At 42.1% G+C, this 14,516-nt stretch overlaps 1 pseudogene; it reads right to left on the bottom strand.

Annotated features, from left to right (window-relative positions):
• Positions 1–1,885: 1,885 nt before the first annotated feature.
• Positions 1,886–2,884, bottom strand: LOC101588780 (annotated as a pseudogene).
• Positions 2,885–14,516: the final 11,632 nt, after the last annotated feature.

Below are 14,516 nucleotides of genomic sequence, written 5' to 3'. Positions count from 1 at the left end.
TTTTGTTTCCAATCTGAGTTCCTCTATACCTTTCTGCAGCTGTTTCTTTATTTCAGAAACTGTTGATTCATTGGTTTCAGCTGTGTGATTCCCAATTTGTTCTGTGTCAGTGTCCTCTGCACTTGTGGGTAGGCTTGGGTTCTGAGATTGTATTTTCCTTCTTCTCATTGTCATTTAGTATAGCGCTGTCTTCTGACTTTTGTTGTAGATCTTTGTTGCAGTTATAACCTTAGCACCTACTGAAGTTCAGGTGCAGATCTACAAAGTTTGGATTTATCCAGGTTTGCCTGGCTTGGGTCTGGCTGCTTTGCTCAGTTCCTTCCTGCTGCTTGGGGGTGAATGTGTTGTGCCCTTGGGGGTGAACATGTTGTGCCCCTCTGGCCGTATGTTCTGCTCCTGGACTAGCTGGGTTGTTCTGTCCTCTACACTCTCTGCAGGCCTGTTTGCCAGGCCTGAGATGAGTTTGGAGGGGACAAGGTAGAGTAGGGGGAAGAGGCAGCTCTCCCATACACTCACTGGGCCTGAACTAGGACTGGATCTGGGGGTTCCTGGAATGCAGCAGAAATTCCTACTCTGTGGGCAGGATGTGGGGGGGGGGTACTGCAGAGTGATGGAGCGTGTCCCAAGAGGGTGAAAGAGGGTGTCACTCATGCGGTGCCTGGGCTGAGACCAGTAGGTCCCACCATTTCAGGGTAGCCAGAAGCTCTCCCGCACACTCACTGGGCCTGGGCTAGAACTGGGTCTGGGGGTTCCCAGAATGCGGCAGAAATTCCAGCTCTGCGGGCGGGGTAGGAGAGGTGCTGTGGAGTTGTGGGGGGCATCCCAAGGGGGTGGAAGAGGGTCTCACCCACGCTGCGCCTGGGCTGGGACCAGTAGGTCGCGCTGGCACAGGGTAGCCGGAAGTTCTGCTACACACTCATTGGGCTGGGCTAGGACTGGGTCTGGGGGTTACTGAAATTAGGCAGAAATTCCTACTCGGTGGGTGGGGTAGGGCAGGAGCTGCTGAGTGGTGGGGGGTATTCCAAGGGGGTGGAAGAGGGTCTCACCCATGCTGTGCCTGGGTTTCGACCAGTAGGTCCCACCAGCCAGGGTAGCCGGAAGCTCTCCCACACACTCACCAGGCCTGGCCTAGGACTGGGTCTTGGAATTTATTTATTTATTTTTTCATGACCTGAAATACTTCACTTCATGCTCTTCCTGATTTGATATTTTGTGTTGGGAAATTTGCAGTGATTCTGATGGGCTTTCCATTATAAGTGATCTGCTTCTTTTCTCTAGCAGCTTTTTTATCTATTCTTTTGCTGAATTTCTGAGATCTTGATTTTTCTTTCCGGGTGAGATGCACCAGCAGGGCTTTATTTAGTGATGGTTCATGACTCCCACAATACAGGGCAGCCAGCTCATCTATTCAAACTGAATCTAAACCTCAGATCGCTAACTTGACAACATAAAAAACCTTTAATGATGCAAATCCCACATTAAATCAGACATGGCTTGAAATCAGTCTTACAACTTCTAATATTCTGAGCTGGCAACTACAACATGAAAATGTTTGATCCAGTTATAAAATTACACTAGATTTTCCTTGGCCACCAACCCTTAAACAGATCTGAAAAAACCACTGTTTTACAAAAGCTTTCACCAAAAACCCACTGCTTCACATCTCCAGCAACTGTTCCTTCATCCCCCAGGAACACTCTAGATGAGAGACATTTTCTCTGATCTGCTTGCCTGGGTATGGAAGAAGTCAGAAAGTAAATTTAAAGAATGAACTTAATTAAGATGCCAAGAAAAGTTTTTATTGCAAGCACAGTGAGCAGAAAGAGATGTCTTCTCACAAAGTGGCCACAATGTCTGCCATTAACTAAATCTCTTTGACAACCTTTCATTGGTTTAAAGCACTTGAATTAGCTTCTGGCAAGCAAGTGTGCATCATTTCTGCCATGCGAGACATTTTCTTGGGAATATACAGGTAATACTCCATGTAGCCTGATAAGTGCTCAATGGTCACATCATCCACATAGACTCAAGCTTGCTCAAAACAGGAATGGGGGTGGGGAGCCAGAGAGAGCTGTCGTGTGAAGCAACTGAGAGTAGTCCTCTAGTGTGGAAATTCGCTCTGGGACCAGGAGAAGGATATTCTGCAGGCCTGAGAAGGAGTATACTTCCATGTTATGCCATCTCTTACACTGGCACTCCTTGCCTACACAGGCGCATTGCTTGCCCTGGTTTAACTTGGAAACAGACTGAAAGTCAGAGAGATCATTGGCCTTGAGAGCTGCTTGAGAGACTTGGAGAGCATCAGAGGAGTCATCGGTCTTAATCTCCGATAAGAGCCTGGGAACCGCAGTTCTCAAAAGCTCAACAACTGTCCCTGTATGATGAGCATTGAGAGAAGTACAGCTTTCTCCCACACTCAGTTCTTTAGGAGTTGAAATTCCCAGCCCACTGCTACCATCAGGTGCATCAGTCTGGCTTCTATGTTTGAGCTGGCTGCTGGAAGTAGATGCTATTGTACTGCAATATATGAATTTTGGATTTCATATGAAGGGCAGGAGACTTAGAACATTGACAACTCTGGGTTCTCACGGCTCCTCGTGAAAACCTCCTTGTAGACACATGTCTACTGTCTTTAGATGGACATGTGGTTTTAGGTTTGGCATCATCTACTGCTGCTCTGACTGATGCTGTAACACTTGTACTGTCTCCAACAGACAGTGATGCAATGGACCCTGATGCATCCACTATTAATTTCTTGAAAGCAGTTTGTAGACTTTCTTCCCCTCTGTCCCTGGCTTCACATTGCATTGTGCAAGCTTTTACACTACTGCAGAGGTTCCTGTTAATACTCCTTGCAGCTAGGGTGCTCTGGTGACCCAGTGTCATCAGTTCAGATCGTCTCTCCACGATTGCCGTGCCACCAGACCTTGATTTTTATGTGTCTATGTGTATATTCATTATGATTATGACTGTGTAGAGTTCTATATGCCTCACTTACCTGTATGTCAGTCTCTTTTTTTCACATTTGGAAAATTTTCTAGGGACTGGGGAGATGGCTCAATGGAATAAGTGCTTCCACGGCAAGCACAAGGACCTGAGTTCAATCCCTGGTTCCACCAAAAAAAAAAAAAAAAAAAAAAAAAGAAAGAAAGAAAAGAAAAAAGAATTTTTTTGCTTTTTTGCTATTATTTCTGCAAATAGTCTTTTTCTGTCATTTGTGCTGTCTCCCACTGCTTCACTGATACCCATTATTCTTATATTATTTTTCTTTGCATCATCTTACAACTGCCGAATTGTTATTTCCTGGTTCCTTGTTAGTTTTAAGGATCTCTTATTTCACGTTCATTAGCTGCAACACTGTCTTCCAGGTCTGAAAGTCTATCTTCATTTTCATTTAAATGGTTTGCCAGCTGTGAGAGGAGTTCTTAATCTCTTGGATATCTGTTTGAATCTGTTTCGTGCATTCTAGTTCTTTGCTGTATTGTTTATTCAGTGCTTCCATCATTTTTCTATTCTCCTCTATTTTCTATCTATGTCTTCTTTAGTTGTGCTGAGCAATTCTTCCATGATTGTTGTCCTTTTTTTCTGAACCTGGGAGATTATTTCTGATCTTATTTCATCTATAGTTTGATGGACTTGTTTCTTTACTTCAGTTGCTGTCATTTCAGAGATTTCAAGTGTGCAAGTGTGTGTTTTTCAAGTTTTTGTATGTCTTTGTCTCCTGGTCATTTTGATCACTTTATAAAGTTTTTTTAGTACTCTGTGTAGGGTTGGCTTTGTTATCATCAAATTCTTTAGTTGTTCTTTGTCATGAAGGCATTTTACTTATTCATTAAACTTGGAAGAGAGTCTTGCAGGGTATTTCAGTCTGGGTTTAAATTTGTTTTCTTGTAGGACTTGAAATAGTTCACTCCATGCTCTTCTTCGTCTTTTTTTTTTTTTTCAGAACCAGGGATTGAGCTCAAGCCCTTATGCTTGCCAGGCAAGCACGTATTCTACTGAGCTATCTCCCCGGCCCCTCCAGGCCCTTCTTGACTTGATGGTTTGTCATGAGAAATCTGCTGTTACTCTGATGGATTTTCATTTACATGGGATCTGTTTCTTTCTTTAGTCTAGAACGGGGTCTGCAGGGTGTACAGGGACTCACTATGTAGATCAGACTTGGAGAGATTCTCCTGCATTTAGTCTCCCAGGTGCTGGGTTTACTTGCATGTGCCACCATGCCCAGTCTCAATCACCTTCTCAGCACGCCCTGGGAGTGGGGCTGGCACAGCATGCTGGAGGTCGAACCCGGCCACTGCACTTTGCCGAAGCAGGCACTTTAGTCTGCTGAGTCATCTGGCTGGGCTGTGATCTGTTTCTTTTCTCTAGCAGCTTTTAGTATGTTGTTCTTTTGCTGAATTTCTGAGATCTTGATTATTATATGTCTGGGTGTCTATTTAATTGGGTTGATGTTACTTGGAGTTCCATATTCCTCGGTTATCTAAATGTTAGATTTTCCCCTCATATTTGGGAAATTTTCTGCTATTACTTCTGTCTATATTCTTTTTATGTCATTTGCGTTGACTGCTTCATTCTTTTTTTTTTAAGATTTAAAATTTCTGAATTTAGTTGAACTTATAACACCACATTTCCAAGAAAAATGAACCTTTTGCAGAAGAAATTTGAATGAAATCATACCAAGATACACAAAAATGAAATTATCCAAAGCTTATTGTAAAGAAAAAATTCATTAAATCATATATATAAAAATATTAGCTATGGAAGAACAAAATTAAATAGCATCTTATTCTACATTAGAAAGAAAAAAAAGGGTTGGGGAGATAGCTCAGTAGAATAAGTGCTTGTCTGGCAAGCACAGGGTCATGAGTTCAATGCCCAGGACAAAAAAAAAAAAAAAAAAAAAAAAAAAGAAAGACCAAGTGTGTAAGAAACTAGACTAACTGAATTTTATACTTAGCAAACATACCTTTGAAAACTAAAAGTAAATTATTTTCCAGTTGCACAAACTCAAAATATTCTAATACCTCCAGACGCGGCATATAGGAAATAACAAAGAGCGTAATCCAGAAGGCAAGGGAAGTTGCTGTACGGTCCCAGATAGAGAATAAAGAGCTCTCAAAATGGTAGTTATGCAGGGCTATGTAAAATATATTAGATGAACCCATATAAAAGGTCATTAAAAATTTCTACAAAAAGTATCAATCTTATGTCGGGTCATACACATATTTTTTCGTGCGCGCGCGTGCGTGTGTGTGTGTATAGAAGACAAGGAAGAAATACTATAAAGTCAATGCAAAATGGAAATATGCTTTTTAAAGTTTCTAATACTAGGAGAACATATCATACCATGTCTTTTAAGTAGATTGTAAGTCAAAGAAACTATAAATCTTAAAACAAAAACTAAGATTAAGTAATAGTCTGAAAATTAAATATTAATTAATTAAAAATCAAATGTTTCTGACATTGCCAGTGAAGTGGAAGACCTAATACTATTATGGGCTACTGGACTCTTTTAGAATATTTTGCTGAGTTAATACACGTATAATATTCAAATAACAGAAATAAACAAGAAAAGGGGATACAGATGAATGTCCATTTTGTATCTGTGTATTCAAAATGGTTAGGATAGATATATAGTTACATTCTCTTAATGAATAGAGGGAATTTTCTAATAGTGTTTGTAAATAGGATATCATGTCCACATCTTGTACAGCAATTAACCACTAGGAAGAATGTATGCAATGTGTTAATTATTGAAATTATCCTACCAATTTGGTTTGAAACTGTCTCATTGCTATTTGTTTCTCAATAAAATTATGGAAAAAAAGATGCGATACAAAAACCGGGGTTGAATACCTCTCATCTTGTTCTTCCAAATCTGTACCATTTCTAATGTCTTATCAATCAGTATACTGCCTTTAAAATAAAGTAAAAAAATTAAATGTTTCAAAACAATTGAACTAAGAAAAAGTATTCATGATAGTAAATAATTACTAGGAATAAAATATCAGATAAATACCAGGATAGAAAATAAATGCCCAGCACTTCTAACATTGTAGGAATAGGATATTGCACAAAGTTTTAGTATGTTGTGGACCTGGACAGTGTCCATGATGCTTACTGGTGGCCAGGTGTCACTTGTGAGACTGAGCTACTGGTATTTCCTTGATATATTCACCCTAGAGACCCACATAGAACCATGACCCATAGGGTGCAGGAGAAGTCCATTTGTAGAGTATACTTAAGGAAAAATTTTGCTGCTGTATACAAAAGAATAACTGAAAGATTGTTTTTGCATACTTCTTATTCTCTTGTGCTTAATTGTTTGCCCTATTTAGTGGGTTCTTTCCATTCTCATTCATGGAGTTGTGGTCATTTTGATCCCTGTCTAGAACATCTTTTAGTATCCTGTGTAGGCTTGGCATTGTCATCATGAAATTCTTTAGCTGCTCTTTGTCATGGAAGTATTTCACTTCTCCATTATACTTGAAAGAGAGTTTTGCAGGATCTATCAGTCTGGGTTGGAATTTGTTTTCTTGCAAGACTTGTAGTACTTTGCTCCATACTCTTCTTGACTTGATGGTTTGTGAAGAGAAATCTGCTGTTATTTTTGTGCATTTTCCTTTAAGTGTGAACTGTTTCTTTTCTTTCTTTTATTCTTTTCTTTTTTTGTGGAACCAGAGATTAAACTCAGGCCCTTGTGCCTGCCAGGCAAGTGCTTATTCTACTGAGCTATCTCCCCAACCCCTGTTTCTTTTCTTTAGTGGCTTTTAGTGTAGTGTATATATTTTTCCTGCATCCTCGTTGTTTTTAGGAGCTCTTTTCTTACCTTTTCACTGGCTCAATGGTGTCTTTAAGGTCTGAAAGTCTATTTTCTCTTTCATTCAAACTATTTTGCCAGCTTGTGAATGATTAATTTCCTGTATATCACTTTGAATCTGCTTCATGCATTCTATTTCTTTCCTGTATTGCTTATTCAAGGATTCCAGCATTTTTCTATTCCTCTCTATTTTTTTAATCAGTGTCTTCTTTAGAAGCACTTAATACTTCTTTCTTTTTTTTTTAATGAAGTCTTTTTATTGCTTAGAATGGTTGGATTTACCAAAATTCTATAATAATCCTTTGGAAACACAGAATGAAAAAAGTTATTGCTTAATAGGTGTTGCAAACCTTGGAGTACATATGGTAAGTGACGTCTCACTGTGGCAACCACTGTTCCATGTTCAGCGGGAGACACAGTATCACACTTCCCCAATATGAAGAGTACTTCTTTCATTATAGTTATTATTTATTTTTTTACTTCAGAAATTCTTTCTGATCCGATTTTCTCTATACCTTTCTGTAGTTGTTTCTTTACTTCTGATGTTATAATTTTAGAGAGTTCAGGTGTGTGATTTTCAATTTCTTCTATGCTAGTGTCTCCTGCATTTGTTCTGGGTGGACACAGGGCCTGAGACTGCATTTTGGTCCTTCTCTTTGTCATTTTTGTATAGCACTATCTTCTGATTTTTGGTGTAGAGCTTTGGTGGAGTTATTACCTTAGTTATTATCCAGGTCTGGATCTATCAAGTTTAAACTCATCCAGGTGGGTGTGGCTTGGGTGTGGTTGCTGGGCTCCAGTCCTTCCTGCTGCAGCCATTGGAGGTAAACCCTCTGTGCCTCTCTGGCAAGATGTTCTGCTCCTGGATCAGCGGGGTGGGTCTTGCCTCTTGGCTCTTTGCAGGGAGTTCTGCTGCAGGGTTCCACACTGGGCCTGTAGGCTGGGACTGGGCTCTGGGTTGAATCAGGATGCATAGTGTCCTAGGAAGTCTCATTCACACACCAGGCCTGTTCTTTGGGTCAAATGAGGATCTGGGAGGCCCTAGGGAGTCCCACTCACATGCTGGGCCTGGTCTCTGGGTCAAATGAGGATCCTGCTTCTTTCTCATTGATGCTTATTAGTCTTATGCAGTTTATCTTTGCAATGTCTTGTAGCTGTTGAGTTATTATTTCCTGGATCCTTGTTGTTTTTAAGAGATCTTTCTTTGGGGGCTGGGGAGGTGGCTCAGTAGAATAAGCTCTTGCCTGGCAAGCTCAAAGACCTGAGTTCAATCCCTGGCTCTGCCAAAAAGAAAAAAGAGAGACAGATCTTTCTTTATGTGTTCACTAGCTGCAACATTGTCTTCAAGGTCTAAAAGTTTATCTTTGCTTTCATTCAAATGGTTTTGCCAACTTGTGATGGCTTTTTAAATTTCTTGTATATCTTTTTGAATCTGCTCATACATTCTATTTATTTTCTATATTGCTCATTCAAGATTTCCATCATTTTTTATTCTCCTCTATTGTTTTTAATCAGTATTTTGTCTAGAAATGCTTAGTAATTCTTTCATTATAGTTATCATTTCTTTTTTTTTTAAACCTGGAAAATTATTTCTGATCTAATTTCCCCTATATCCTTCTGCAGTTGTTTTTTTCAGTTGCTATTATGTCAGAGATTCCAAGGTGTGACTTCCATTTTCTTCTATCCTGATGCTTGCTGGATTTGTTTTGGGCAGGTTTGGGGCCTGAGATTGCATTTGGTTCTTTCTTTTTGTCATTTCCTATTTCAGAAAGAAAATTCGATTTCTGTGATACTTTTTGTGAAAGTTTCATAGTAGGTAGCTTTCTGTAAAGAGTCTATTCTTTAGCCATCTCTTCTGTGTCAGAGACTCTTATTTTGTGTGTGTCCCACGTCCTATAGATTGGGAGTGGGATATGGTTTGGTATTATCCTCGGTCGTTTGGTATAGGGCTCTGATGAGGTTACTACCCAAGTGCCTTCTGATATGATTACTCAAGAGAGAACATGTGGTTAAGGCCGATACGGCATCCTAGTTCCAATAGTACAATTAACTATACTAATAATAGTATTATTAGCAAGTGAGTTTAGAAATGGATAAACTTTGTAAGTAATGGTTTTGTGTTTTAGACCATAGGAACAAACACTATGTTTGTATAACAAAGCTAATTCTCAATTGGGAATTTGCATGTAAACTGGTTCCCTGGAGTTCTGTCTGGGCACCTTCCCTTCATGTACCTGAAAACTCCCAGGCGGAATAGTTCACCTAAACTACCTCCTGCCACTTCTGTGCTGTGAGGATCCTTCTGGTAGGTCTGGGTCTCAGTGTGGACTCCGCTGGGCCAGCAGTATGTCTTAGCTCACTGTGCTCAGCTGGTCATCTCACCCCTAATACTGGGTCCATGTTGTTGCATTTAACTGGTTCTGGTTACTTCCTGTGTTCTGCACCACCATGCTGGGCCCACAGGCCTGGCTGCCTCTACTGCTTCATGCCACCACACTTGGCTTGTTAGTTCTGGTCACCTCTACTGTCAGCATGCCCTTTAGATTCTAACTTTTTTAAAATTAATTTTATTGAGAAACATATAGCAATGAGACAGTTTTAAAACCATTTCAGTAATTAATACATTGCATATTGTTGTCTAGATTCTAACTTTAGCTGCTAATTTTCTTAGTATATTTTTTTCTTAAAACATGGAGGTTGACAAAAAACTTGGGGTTACTTAAAGGGTCCTTGAACACAGATAATTAAAGTTGATATGGCTATGAAGTTTTCTCTGAATTAGAGAAAAAGTAGTGAAATTTCAGGCAGGTAACCTGGAATTTTTCCTATCCAATTATTTGGCTAATGATTTTACCATCTACTGTATATCTCATGTTTTGAGACAGGTATTATAATTCTTATTTGCAGATGGAGGAAGACACAAGGAATGGTTACTTTGTGAGTAACAGGGAGAGACAGAATCAGGATTTGAGTGCAGGTTGGTTCCATGCCCAGTGTAGTGTGGGCTGTGTTTATCTCTGCCTCCGTATCTCTGTAGAGTTTGCCATAAACAGCCACTCAGCCAGGTATCATCTGTGAATCTACTGGAACCAGAGGCTTCGGGGCTTAGGGAATGTATGGGGATAGGGATGGAGCCTGGCAACGATGGACAGTTTTTACTCCCAAGCTTATAGTCCAGCATGGAAATGGAAATTATCCTGAGAAAATAAAAATTTTCATTTCTGAACCAAGACAGTAAAGGTAGAGTTGGGTGGGAAGGAGAAGCTCTTGTAGCCTCAGCAGGACTTAAAGGAGAAAGAGATGACTCCAGAAAAGTAAGTAAGTAATATAGTATATTCCTTTTACCAATGACCCCTGGCTGTCCCCTGGTCCACTTCTTGCTGAATAAGAGTCTGGGTGGTGGAGGAGATCATCACTTGTATTCTAAAATATGTGCCTTTGATTTAAACAGGAAGCTGAGCCAGCTGTGGTGGCATATGCCATCATCTCAACGCTTGAAGGGCTGAAGCAGGAGAATCACAGAACTGAGTTCAGCTTGAATTACCCTAAAGGGCTGCCTAGACTACAGTCAGATCCTGTCCTGGCTCCCAGAAGCGAAGCTGTGTCCAAGAGTCCTATTGTACTCTAGTTGACAGTTGGGAGACAGAATTTTACAGAATTCTCCAGAAAATCTGATGTTGCATTTATAAAGATTACGTTGTATGGGAAAAGAAAGACTTTATACTACCTTGTCTGTGTCTGCCCTGATCTTTTAGATGTCCCTGAGGACTCTGAGGGGGGAAGTATGGAATGTTGGGCATTGATTCTTATAAAACCAGTTCCTGTGTAAAGAGAATTATAAATTATTATTATTGTTCTATTTTATTTTGTCTGGACTTCGGCTTTCTCTTTACTTCTTTGTTTCTGTGATGTACTCCTTTTTATGATGTGCCGTGTGTGCCATGTAGACATCTGGCATTAGCAGAATTTGCCCAAATATTTGCACTGTAAGTTTGAGGATAAAGATGGAGATGGGGAGGTTGAGGTGATCAGTTAAGCAGCAGGAACAAAGTAGGGGGTGAGGAATGGAAGGAGAGAAAGGTGCGTGTGGACCCCCAGCACACTGGAGGAGGAGCTCGGGCCCCCAGCTGTCTGCTGAGTGCAGCCTCCAGACAGTCATTAAACACACGCCCTGCAGGGCGCTTTCTCCCTGGCGGCCCTTACCTCGGCCCCCCGGCCACGTGTGTGCATTCATTTGCTTGCCTGAGCAGCTAGTGTTTTCCTGTTGACAAAGTTCCTTTGAACTGGCTTTGTTACCCTCAATTGTTTCCCTTTTCTGACTTCTGTAGACATTCTATTTCATCAGTGCAGCAGTTTTTCTTAAATGGGACGCATACTGGAACCGTCGAGCATGGTGGTTGGAGGCAGTGGACTGCGGGTGGCCAGCCTCCCTGTACAATGTGGACCTCAAGGCACAGCTGCTGGCGAGGATTTGGGACAATGGCTGACTTGAATCCCCAAGGAGGCCAGGCCGTTGTCTCAGGCTTCAGAAGCACGCTTGTCCTGAAATAGCTGTTGAAACTTCCCAGGCCACCACAGCCTTTTCAACATGAAGACCGTGTGACCCTAAAGAAGAGTGTGTTTAGAATTTCATGGATCTTTTCTCTGTCAATGTAATTCCCATTTCCTTTAGCATATAGGATGTGGTTGGAAGGCTGAATCTATTCTCAGTTACTTTCAGATAAAATTCATGAAACTGCTTTATAGTATACTCTACATTTGTAGGCATGGAGAACCTCAGTTTACTGGGAAGATGTCTGCTCTCTGGCAGGGTTCTCCCTGCTCCATTTCCCATGCTTTTATAGCACTGTGACTACATTTCTGAGCTTGGAGAAGGCAGCTACATCCATCCCCCTGATTCACAAACATCCCTTGTGGATGAATTTCACAATGGCAAAAGTACCCCAAACAAAACAAAACAAAACAATACATAACATCTATAGTATCCAGGGCAAGGGTGCTACTGGAGGTGTATATCTTATGTGTCTAAATATTTAAAAATTATACAGCAAACTATGCCCAAATACTACTGATGCTCTATTCCTCTGGGCCTGACCCTGGGCTATGAGAGCTAAAGAGGGTGCCATTCTGGAACCAGTTAAGTTCCACTGGGGAGGGTGGAAGCCAGGACAGTGGCCAAGATGCTGGTTGGCTGCTGGAGCTGAACTCAGGCTGAGGGTCACAGCTAAGCCAGCCTCCCAGAAAGTTGGGAAGGGTGTAATTACCTCCACCCTACCTTATTATTTTATTTTAATGTATTTGGTACAGGTTCTCAACACGCAGCTCAGACTCCTAGTGAACCTCTTGTTTTAAGCTTCCCCAGTGCTGGGATTATAGGTGCACGCCACTGCACCCAGACTTGGTGGCAGGCTCAGTGCACCTGGAGGTGGGGCCAGTATGGCATGTAGAATGAGGGATTGAATCCTGGTCTCTCCACTTGCCTAAGCAGGCACTTAGTCAGCTGAGCTATCTCATCAGCCTTTCATTTTAAAAAGCTTGATTTTTAAGTAGTTGTAAGCATCTTCTCAAAGCAGTACTATGGAGAAGAAAATGGAGGGAGGGTACAGTTTTTCAGGAAAAGCTAGAGTGCCTGGACACACATGAGAGAGCCTTTGTTTTTCTCAACCTTAAACAAATGCAAGGGCAGAGGCTGTGGGTCTTGTTCCTCCTTTCCCACTGCCTAGCGTGTTGCTGTGGGGGAGCTCAAAGTCATCTGAAGCTGGAAAGAGCTCAGAGTCCTCTGGGGAAGCCCAGGGAAAGCCTTTTTGGACCTGTCTTACTTGTCCTTTCATTTAATCAATTACCAAACTTTCACCTTATGAAACTGAAAAGAGAAACACTTTCCAGTGTCTCCTGGCCCTGCTCTCTGTGGGCCTGCTTTGGCTCTGCCTCTTTATGGCGGCCCATAGTCCAGAGCCAGCAGCCAGGCAGTCTACCTCACATCTCTCTCCATCTCCTTCAGATCATGGCAGAGGTCAGAAATATGCTTAAAATCAAGAGCTATTATGTGATGGGTGCAAATAGATGTGGAACACGTGTGTTTTGTCTTTTTTTCCTCTGACGTCTGTTTATTCTGGATGTATATATGTATTTAGTACAGGGTCTACAGGGTCTCTCCACACAGATCGGACTCATAGTGATCCTCCTGTTTACAGCCTCTCAAGCGCATTACAGGTGGGCACCACTATACCCTGTCTCAGTCACCATCTCAGCACACCCTGGGGGCGGGGCTGGCACCACATGCTGGGGATTGAACCCCACCCCTAAGTCTTCCTGAGCAGGTGCTTTAATCTGCTGAGCTATCTGGCCGGCCCATATTCTGGATATATTTGTTGCTGTCATTAATACATATTTATCTAATGTATCCTATACATGAGCCAGGGCACCACACACTACAGACATACCATCTCCTTGATTCAGGTAGCATTATTTGATGAGAAATTTGAATCCTGAAGAGGTCAATGTCTATGGCCACATGTGGCCATGAGCAGAGGGGCTCTAAAGCTAGGTGTGTCATGCAGGTCCACCTGGCAGTGCCCAGGCTGGGTTGGAGGCACAGCCAGTCATGGGTCCTGCTGATAGGTCTATGTTTCTGTCTGTCCCTGACTCCTCCAGCGTAGGAGTCTTATCCACCAGATTCCAGACACAGAGCCAATGTTCTGCGGCAAGCAGAAAATTCCCTAGTCCCTGAAAGAAAGCTGTCCTTGCACCATAGCATCCCCCAATAAACACCGGTGACTAGGCCAATTTTCCTGGCAAAAGGAATTTTAAGATGTGATTACATTAAGGATGTGGAGGTAGGGCTCATCCTGGATGGTCCCATGGACTCAAAAGATTTAAAGATGGGAGAGGAACCGGCAGTTCAGAAGCGGGGTAGAAAAAGACAGGGACCCGGGATTTCCATTTTCCTCTGACAGCTAGAGGGGGCTGCCCAGACTGATGGCCACAGAGTCACTCCTGGATGCTCCACAGGAGGTAGGAGGAAGTGGCTTACAAGAGGAAAGAGGTGGGGGAAAAAGCCATGGATAGCATGTCCCCTGGCAGACAGGGTTGTGCTGTCCCGGGCTGGGGAGCATCCTGCACCCTCAAACAATGTAGAAAGATGAGAGCAGCGATCGCTGGTTATCTTTACTCCTTTGCCCTCCTTTGGTCCTTATTCCATCACCCCTTTCCCTATTGGCTGGTTGGAACATACAGGGTGGTTTAAATATAAATTGAAAAGTTGCCATGCAATTTTACTCAGGACTGGTCAGTCCTGCAGTCTGATGTATCCCAGGACCTTTGTGGAGCAGTGCTATTGATGTCTGCGGTGCATCTTTTCGTTCCCTCAAGATGTGAGTGAGGAACACTCCCTTGCAGGGGTGGCCGCAGCTGATATGCCACCCAGTTACTGAGTCACATGTTTTTAAAAGCATTCAGTTTTTAAGAATAACCTTATACATCTTGATTGAATTCGTATCTCTTGGGGGCTACTCTTGAGTTTCCCGTCTCTCCAGGTAGCTTTCTGGTTTTGAAAGCCTCTGAGCTCTCCACATAGATGTTGTCACCTAAGGCACAGTATCTGTTGTACCTTTCAGATTTTCTTTGTTCTTTAAGGATCTTTTGCCAGGGAGACATCAGATGTTACACATGTGGATCTGATTTATTTCACTTA

Source organism: Octodon degus, unplaced genomic scaffold, assembly GCF_000260255.1.
Source record: "Octodon degus isolate 3935 unplaced genomic scaffold, OctDeg1.0 scaffold00001, whole genome shotgun sequence".
Lineage (NCBI taxonomy): Eukaryota > Metazoa > Chordata > Mammalia > Rodentia > Octodontidae > Octodon > Octodon degus.
This window is presented reverse-complemented; position numbering and strand designations above follow the sequence as displayed.